Raw genomic sequence first — 9,704 nt, forward strand, 5'->3', positions numbered from 1 at the left:
GTAGCACGGTGGCAACACGTATAGAGGATTAATGTCCTGACTTTTCATCTCCAGAGGTCTGCCTTGAAATTTGATTTGGCCCACATGTAAAATGAGTTTGGTAGTCTCAACCAAATTTGTGGTGGAAACTAATCTGCACAAAAAACATGCTGCACAGCTTAGCACAGCTGGCAGTCTCTTTTCAACAGAGGTCCAAAGCTGAAATCCAGGGAAGATTTCCAGGCATAACAGAGGTGCATTTGCAGATTTATGCAGAGTACCCTGAATAGTGTATGTCAATAATCTGTTACTTTTATGCGCACTAAAATCCATAAAAATTATGTGAAATAAAGAAAATATGGTTTTAATTCCTCTAGAACCTGTTAGATGGAGAACTGGACTTGATAATTTAGCTGAGTGAGCAGAGTTTATATCCCGGAATAAAATGTAAGGGGGCTGATTCATCTCTGACACTATCTACAGTAAAGAAAGTGGTATTTTACCAGGAATTACTTTGGCACAAGAAGTTTGCTGCACATTTAACATCTCTCCTTAAGAATAATTATTAGGAGAGGAAGGAAACTGAACTCTGAAGAACGCAAGAAACAGCAACATGTACAGCAGTAAAAGCTGCCTTACTAGTAGTTATGATTTGCATATTCTAAGCCAGTTGTTATTTGCAATTTCCTAAGCAAATCAAGCAGTTTACATGGCCTTACACACAACCAGTTATGGGCAGTTCCTTTGCAGATGTGCCCACAGGGAGTACGATATCGTCCTCCCTACCTTTCTCAGTTCATATCCAGCAAAGAGCCTCCTCAGCATGAAATAATAATAGCAGCTGCCATATGGTTCCTCCTTTTAAATATGTTGTCTATACAAACTTTGTATTTACATCAGTTGTGGTACATTGCATCCATACAGTGGATACAAAAGTTTTGCCACATTGTTAAGGAACTTGCAGTAGGAACCCCATTGCTTTCTTCAGGCCTTTAACTGATGTCAAAGTCTTTGGCACATTGTGAAGAAATCGTCCCAAATCATGTGTCCAAATTTCCCAGGTAGTTGATTGCTTGGAAAGAAACTTCAAGAAGTAGATGCTGTCTGCTTGTTTTAGCTGTCAAGCCTTAACTGTGCAGGGTCTTTCCCAACCTTTAAATAAACAGGCTCCGCTCTGTCAGCTTGGTAGGGAATCAGAACTGAAGTCTTAGGACTGTGTTTCAAAGCACCCAAAACCAGGGATCTAAATTAAGCAGACTAGATCTCACCATAGAGCCCTAAATCTATGTGCAGTAATTAAAGTTTTCTAAACATATAGCCACAATAAAATCAGTGAGAATATTTATGAAATAAGGATTGTAGAATCCAGTCCTAATGACTTCTCCTGTTATTGCCAGGATGGCTATTTGAAATAATAAAGTTACCTAGCTGAGTAAAGTATTAGAATAATGATTTTTCTTTTATTGAGCAGGATTCAGTAGTTATTTTCCTTTATATCTCTGCTATAAGCTTTTATTTCTTACCTACCAAACATTTCACAAACTCACTGATTTTTTGCTCTGTAGGATTCTAATTTCTTCTCCAGCAGGATTTTTGTTTCTGGATTGTGTTATGTGCTACCCTCTCTTGGATTTATCATCACTTTTCTTTGCCCCTTATGGGATTAAGATTAACACAAATCTGTTGCATGTGATTGAGCACAACCGGTACCTGGTTTCCAATTGCAGTTTAGACAACACCAACTGATACAGATACAGATTTGCTGTTCATGACTATAGAAGCACTTAGTTTGGGTTAAGCATAGGAGAGAAGAGATGTGTGATTAAGGCAGTACCAGAGATTACAGTTCTCCTTTGTTAAAGTGGGATACTCAATATATATATATACATAGGAGGGGAACAAAAAGGAGGGTCTGGCATTTTCATACATTTTAATAGTAAATTATTCAGTGAAATAGAAGATTAGAGTGGGATTCTACAACTAAGAGAATATAAAAAAAGAGTTATTCCATAATTGAAGAAGTTTTTGTCCCTGTAATGGATAATTATGGAATAACCCTCTTCTATAAGTGTTTAAAAGACATGAGAATGCTCTCAACTAAGTAGCTCTCAACTCTTATATCTTCTTTAAGAGCCTGTGATTTGTCATAGGGAAAAAACCCACCCTTGTATTTTGATCTTCTTTTATTCAGATTTTTACACTGTATCTAGGATATTCAAAAGCCGAGACGCAATTCAATATGGGTGCAGACATCCACCCATTTCAATCTCACTGGAGGATAAAGTGTGAACTCGCCACATTCAGCAGTGCTGAAAATAAGGCTGTCCTATTCAAAGGTTTAAATATGGATTTGTGTTCCTAAAGTTAGAAAGTCCCTATGGAAATAATAACCACAGGACTATGAATGCAAGAGTCTTCTGAAAACATATTCTTAAAGTTCAAATTTGTTCATATTGTGTAGGATCATGTTTGCAGTGGAGTCTGGAGATGAAAAAAGTCAAGTTCTTTTTTTACCTTTTGAAAATATATTTAAGCATCCTTTAGTATCAAACATTGGAATTTGTTAGTGCAATGCATATTTCTAACAAAGAATGGAAATGGGGAATGGATACAGTTTATTTGTAAATTAAATAAATATGTTTCCTCCATGCCCTTGAGAGCTAGCTGATTTATCAGTTAATAAAATAATCATACACCACAGACTTGTGCTTCCAATTTATTTTAAAAAGAAATAATATTGCATTTTTGACATATATGAATACAAATGTAACACTAGAGGAAACTCTGTGAGTAGCCCTGTATATACATCACCAGCCCTGCATGAATTACCTTACTTGCTTTTCCTCTGCTACTTATGGGATGGATTCTGCATAAACACTTGTTTCTTCAACAGTTCTTAACTTACGCAAATGACCTTATGAACCTAAATGTGACTACCGTCTAGAAAAAAAAAAGACTATTCATCTGAATAATGTACAATGTGCATTTAGCACAGGTGAAAATAAAAGTCACATTCAGAAATTCAGTTTTAAACATGCAACTAGACTTCAATAGTGTTTATGCTTAAGAGCATAAGCTAAATGTAAAAGTAAATATATGTATTAAAAAAACTATGGCTGAATCTACTGGTTTTTTTGGCAAAAATGCTGATACAGATTTCAGTTCTGCAGAATTTGGACAAACAAAATTTGTGCTAGACTGAAATGTTCACGTGCACCTCAGAAGTAGAAGGCTTATGCCTCTTAGTAGATTTAGTTTTATTTTATTTGATTTCTTCTCAAGTTAAAACACGCAGGAGTGCTGCAATGTGGTAAGCTGGTAGCAGAGCTGGCGTGCCACATGACAATTCAGCCCAGCAATAGCTGTGAGAATGCAATGAGCACGGGTTTCATATCCTTTTGTGAATATAGAGCTCATTCGTGTAGCCCTGACTCCAGCATGTTTGCTTGCGTTAGTAAGAAGCAATCCCCTGAGTAGAGTGTACCATTTCAGACTTCAGGTTTTGTGCTTGATGGGAAGCTGGGTATTTCATCATTCCCATCCCCACCCCTCCCACTCCCTGCTTTAATCATCTTCTCCTTTTTTTAGACATATGCCTCTACCCCTCTGCTTTTTAAATTGCCCCTGCTCCCTCCTGTATATTAGTCTCAGCTCTATTTTTTTATTTTTGTTGATTCCTGCATCCTCCGTCACTTCTCCAGATACTTCTCTCCCTTTGCTAGTGTTTCCAGTTCCTCGGAGACCCTTCACACTCCCCCAAAACTGAGTAGCTTCTTATTTCCAACAGTATTTTAAAAGTTCTAGACTATATTCTCTTCTCTTGAGAAAAAAAAGGAAAAAAAAAATGAAAAAAGCCCCACAAAACAAAACAAAAAAAACCTTCTCTAGAAACTCCACTAGATTACACTCAGAGAATTCCAGGCAAATTCTGTTTTCACAGGGACAGAGGAGACTAAGACCTGTGAGGATGCCAGGGCACGTCAGCCACTGAAGTTCACAGAGCCACAGGCAGTCACCAGAAGTCCTTGGACTTTGCTGATAAAGTCGTCCTGCGGAGCAGGAAAATCGTCTCTTTCCTGCCAACAGTGCAACCCTCTGAAAATTAGTTTAAGTGTTGGTGTGGCATTTGAACTCTGATGGCCAAACCAGGCTGAACTCGATGAGAGCCTCTCTACTGTCTTCAGTAGATATTTGGAGGATGGGGCCTCTGGGGGAGATATGTGCGGATGTGAGAGGGAAGCTTTTCCTTTCTCATGTATACCTATTGAATAAATTGTTAGGGAATCATGATACATAACATTGCTATTTTTTAGAATGCATCCTGACAGTATTTTCTGCTAAAGCATGCATTTTTCAATATAAATTGGGGCATTCCCCTTTAGAGAAAGACAAACTTGTGGTCGGTGTTCCTCCTGAAAGCTGAGGACTTCTCTGCCCATCCTACTCTACATTTCTTTGAACTACCAAGGCAGACTTTCTGCTGAAAGCTTCCAACTGAGAATACTTAATCTGTCAGTTATACCGGTGTAAATCTGGAGTTAACCCCACTACAGCGTTCACAGAGGTTAGCCAAGGACAGGGCCTTCCCTCATCAATTGTGTGCTGAGCAGCACCTGGGGACCACAGATTCATGTCGGGTAAATACTGACATCAGGGAGAAAGGCCTAAGGCAGAAGGACAGTAAATAAAATTAAAAAAAAAAAAAAGAGAGAGAAAAAGCATAAAGAAGTAGAGCTGAGAGAAGATAAAGTAAGGAGTCAGGAATCAGGGAGTAATGATGGGTTTGTTCTTCTGGTGTGCCCCCAATGAATGGGGTGCAGAGGGGAAAAGAAGCACAGCTGGGACAGTTTGCTTTCCCATCACCCCATAAAACATTTCAACAAAACAGCTCTATTATGTTTAAACCTGCAATTTAATGAAATTATTTATCTTTTTTTTTCATATTCTATCTCAGTATGTGACATTCTGTAGCATAAGAATACATTGTCATATTTGAGGCTTTTTCTTATTTTTTAGCATATGCCCATTTTCTAATCACACTAAGACACTTTGGACTGAGCAGTTGCGCTGATTAGTCCACACCTCAGATGTGCTGGAAGCATGAGTTCAAATGCACCCAAGGTGTGCATTAATCAGCCTCACCATACAGCCTGTCCTGTCTCGTTGCTTAATTAAATTCCAAACCAAATAGTTTTGGGGAGAGGTTAGGAGGGATACTTAATGGGTACATGAGTATCATAGTGCAAGCAGGAAATAAGATATATTTTGAGTAATATATTTTGTACCTTTCTAGTTAGATGGAAAGAATTTTCATGTAATATACTGTGCACTTAAGCTTCTTAATCACATTTTCCTTTTAAGAAGCTTAAGTGCACAGTATATTACATGAAAATTCTGATCATAAAGAAAGGTAATATCTACTCAAAATTATAATTTCTGTACTTTTGAAATCATCTCAGCAAGTATTATCTACCCATATCAAATTGTAGTACTTGTCAAAATCAACTGTAAAGCATCTCAAGTGCTCTTCTGAATCAACAAAACAGATGTATAGCAATGTGAGGTTGCACTGAAATGGAAATAAAAGTGAACTAGATGCCAGTCATTGCCCTTAATCTCTTGAACCCAGCACTTAACACAGAGGATACCACAGGTCTTCGGGACACTGTTTAGAAGGGGAATAAATCAAGACTTGAATCTTGATAATGCACGGAAAAACACTCTATGAAATTATTTTCTTTCTGCTTTACTAGAATCTGATGTGCTCAAAGATCACCCTGCCTTGTTCATAAACATGAGGTGATGTTTGAAACAGAGTCCTATTTCAGATTTAAATAGAAATTAAAACTGAAATATGTGAAACTTATAAAAAGGTGTTTAAATTTTTAAAATAACAATTAAATACATACAGGGTCAAAATCCACCATCCCCCTCCTTTCAGTGGAAAATATGTTTATGGGATAATATATGCTGCAGAATAAATACAATGAATATAGCGTCAGATAAGATTACAATATTGCTGGTTTTTACTGGGGACCTAATAGAGGAAAAATGTCTGCAAGCATCGGCCATTGGAAAACAACAGCTGTAAACCCATAGCCCAGAACATTTGTATGATACTCAGTTCCTCTGCATATTTTGCATATTCTGCTATGTCTGGAAACATGATGAAATTGACTGTTTTTCCCCTGGCTTTGTGATGATGGTGCCCTCCAGGTGTGTCATGCACAAGGGGAGACTGAAGAAAGAATTGACCACAAAATGAACAATCATTGCCTTCACCTGTCCTCTGAAAGGGTTAATCCTCTGAATTGCAAGTGAAAGGATTTTTGTAGGCAGATAAGGTATTGCAGTTTCATATTGTTTATCAACACTTCTTTTGCTTCCCTGTTTTCAATTATATTTAGACTTGGAAGAATTTTTTGTAACCTATACGATGCTGAAAATTCTTGACTTGTCTGCTACATATAATGAAGCCATCTTAGCAGAAGCTATACATAAAGTAGCCGATTTTCAGCAGCGGCATTACAGGGCAGACATGGACAAATAAATGCATGTGGAGCCCTTCTGACCCCATACTGACAGAAGGTCCAGATGGTCAGAAACCTTTCTTCAGATGGACCAAGGAGCCCAAGCCCTAGTGTAGATGCCTCAGGATTAGACTCTGGGACTCAAAGCAACCTGCTTCTGTGGCTCAGTCCAGACAAAGCTGACATCTTCACAAAAAGTCCTTGATATGTTTTTTCTGCTTAAAGGCAAACATCTTCATTTGTCCAGCTGAAGGTAGCAACCAGCTGGAAATGTTTCAGCCTAATTTAAAAGTATTTTGGCAAAGCTAATTCAGTCCTTTCTGGATTTCATCCATCATTGACTCCTATGTAGGATTTGCCCCCTTATCTATAACATGCAGAAATTGCACATCATAAATTCTAGCTCTTAAGAAAGATACAAGTAAGAGTGTTTGAGACCTTTTGAATTTAGCATATGTGACAATTTGGAAAGCTGATGAAGAACATTTCTTTTGAGGTGTATTTGCTGCAGAAAGGATTGATTCATGCAAAAGGGGAAACAAAGTGAGATCTACTTTCAATTCAGTTACGACCACAGTCACGGATTTTTTTTGACACAAGCTGGTTAACCAAAAGGACAAGTCCTAAGGAAAAGCATAAAAATGGAACACAAAGTCTCAAGTTCTACTTTCCCACTCTGTCAATGATTCACCCTAGAATCTCAGGTAAGTCAGATAACTTTCATGTCTAGTGCCTCAACATTGTAAAGATTAAGTACACTGGGGACTTGATAAATTTTTCCACATATGGAAGCGATTTTGCTGGGTGCCAGAGGTCAACAGATTATTATGAAACAAACAAGAGAGAAAAGAGGAAAATTAAAACTTTGGACAACATAAACATAAAGAAAATTCTACAGGATTCCTGTTCGTTTTAGCATAAAACCCAGCCCAAACAGGCAGGAATGCTTATCAGTTGAAAAGTTATGCTGAAACAGAAATAGAGCAAAACATTTCTTCTCACACCAGGGTTCAAAATGGACTCAGTCATGGCTCCTCCCCGACAAGCATGGGATATCTGAATGGTCCTCCCACCCTTCTGCTTCTGCTCTGTCTTCCACCATTTCACCAGTGCACTGCAATAGTAATAGCTAAGACAGAAAGCCTGACTTTCCTTCCTCTCTTTTCCTCTTGAAAGTGCAGACTTTGGGGTTTGGTGCTTTGGTTTGTTTGTTTGTTCATTTTTAAAAGGGTCTTGCTTGTTACAAAAGTAAAAAATTTGAAGGTTTTGTTGTTGTTTTTTTCCTAAAATTCTAGGAAGCACTAAGTACATACCAGCAAAGTGCTTCCTGTCAGTGCTTAAAGCCCCAAAAGAAACATTTCAGGAGAGCTACATGACTTTCACGAGATGAAGACACAGGTTTGTTCCAGGGGCATCCCAACATGTCCAGCCCACCCAGCACAGAAGTTCTACCCAGTGGCTGGCCCAGTTGGTGCAGACCACTTTGCAGCAGGACTCAAAGCACAGCGTAGTGCACAGAATGTTTGCATTCTTGTTCACAGGAACACCTCTCTCCGAAGTCCAGAGGAAGTCCCACCATAATGGGAGAAGCTTTCCCTGATCCCTATGCAGTGCATAGCTGCACCACAGCATCAGTAATTCACACTTCTGTGCCACGCCATGTACACAGATAGATGAAAATGTGCTTCCAGCTTTCTTCTCTCTCCTGTAAGTGTTGCAGCAGGTCCCAACTGACCACCAGGCTGTGGAGGAGGTGTTTAGTTGTACAGTGGACTACTTTACAGAGACATGCATAGTGATTATTACTTCCAGTGACTCCATAAGCTTTTGAGTCAGTTTTCCATATATTTTTTTTATTCAGGCTGACATTTGGGATTTGTTCCCTGCACTGAATGTGATGACACTTTGCTAAATGTATTATTCTTTTCACCTGGCCATGGTTCCTTTCCAAACCAAACACATAACAGAAAGAATTTCAGCTTTATAGATTATTGCCTGACAAAACTGGGGTGGCTGTGAAAGGCAAATGGACGTCACAGCTGCTTTCTGTTTTAGATTTCTTGGTTAGGCTTTTATGTTGTTTTCTTTTTTTTCTTTTTTCTTTTCTTTTGGTTTAGATGCTTTCTGAAATGCTGAGCAAAATTGCATTATCTGTTGCACCACAGTACATATATTGTTGTTCCCACAGGTTTACTTATAACGTTCACAGCACCATTTATATTTTTCCTTTCCCCTGTTGTCATTTCTGTACAGATTTAGTACAGCAGAAACATGGCTTCCACTGGGAGCTACAGGTAGAGCAGTTCCAAAGTTCTCTATAATTGGTGTCTGCCATGGCTGCTCACAGTAAGTTATGTAAATCACAGCAAGGACCCACAACCCCTAAAGGCATGAATATTTTTTTCATTCAGTGCAGAGGATAACTAGAGAATCTTAGTAATAGTCCCCTCCACATCAGGGATCTCCTTACCAGGCAAAGTCAAGGTCTAGAAACTGGCCATGTCAATTCTGCAATTTAAATCCTGCTGTTAAAGATGGTTTGGTAGGTATTACAGTACGTCAAGGCGTTGTAGGCAATATTAATTTTTAAGATGTGTTTTCCCTTCATGGCCCTTGCGAATCCATCTGCTTCTGTTTACTCTCACTGCAGTAATTCCAACAAACCTCAGATTTGATTATCTATTTCTCTTTTTCTGTAACAACTCTTTAATTAAGGGGCTGACAGGGTTTCACTCTGAAAACTGAGAAATAATTCTTCTGATTTTCTATGCATTTTAGTTAAAATCTTGCCTACCAAGTGGTCAAATATGAGGTTACCATTAAATCTGTTTCCTTTAAAATAGTACAGCAAGTGTGAGAATTTTTAGCCTAAATTCAATAAGTCAACTTCTGTCTTCTTACCATTTTTATTTCTCCCACAAATCTTGCATTTATGGGTCATATACATCAGTTTATGCACTATCTATTACATAACTGAATGGATCCTTAAAACATTGTAATTGTCTACTTCTATTATTGAGGAAAGATTTCCTAAAATAAAATCACATTGTTCACATTTTCACTGGGATTAGAAAATATCCCAATGCCCTTTGGCAAGGCACAAGAGGTAAAAAAAAAATAAAAAAGGAGGATAAAAGTTTTTTAAAGCCAGTTCAAACTGATTCTTCTGTGGTTACCAGCAAGAATTCTGACAAA

Source organism: Phaenicophaeus curvirostris, chromosome 1 (genome assembly GCF_032191515.1).
Source record: "Phaenicophaeus curvirostris isolate KB17595 chromosome 1, BPBGC_Pcur_1.0, whole genome shotgun sequence".
Taxonomy (NCBI): Eukaryota; Metazoa; Chordata; class Aves; order Cuculiformes; family Cuculidae; genus Phaenicophaeus; species Phaenicophaeus curvirostris.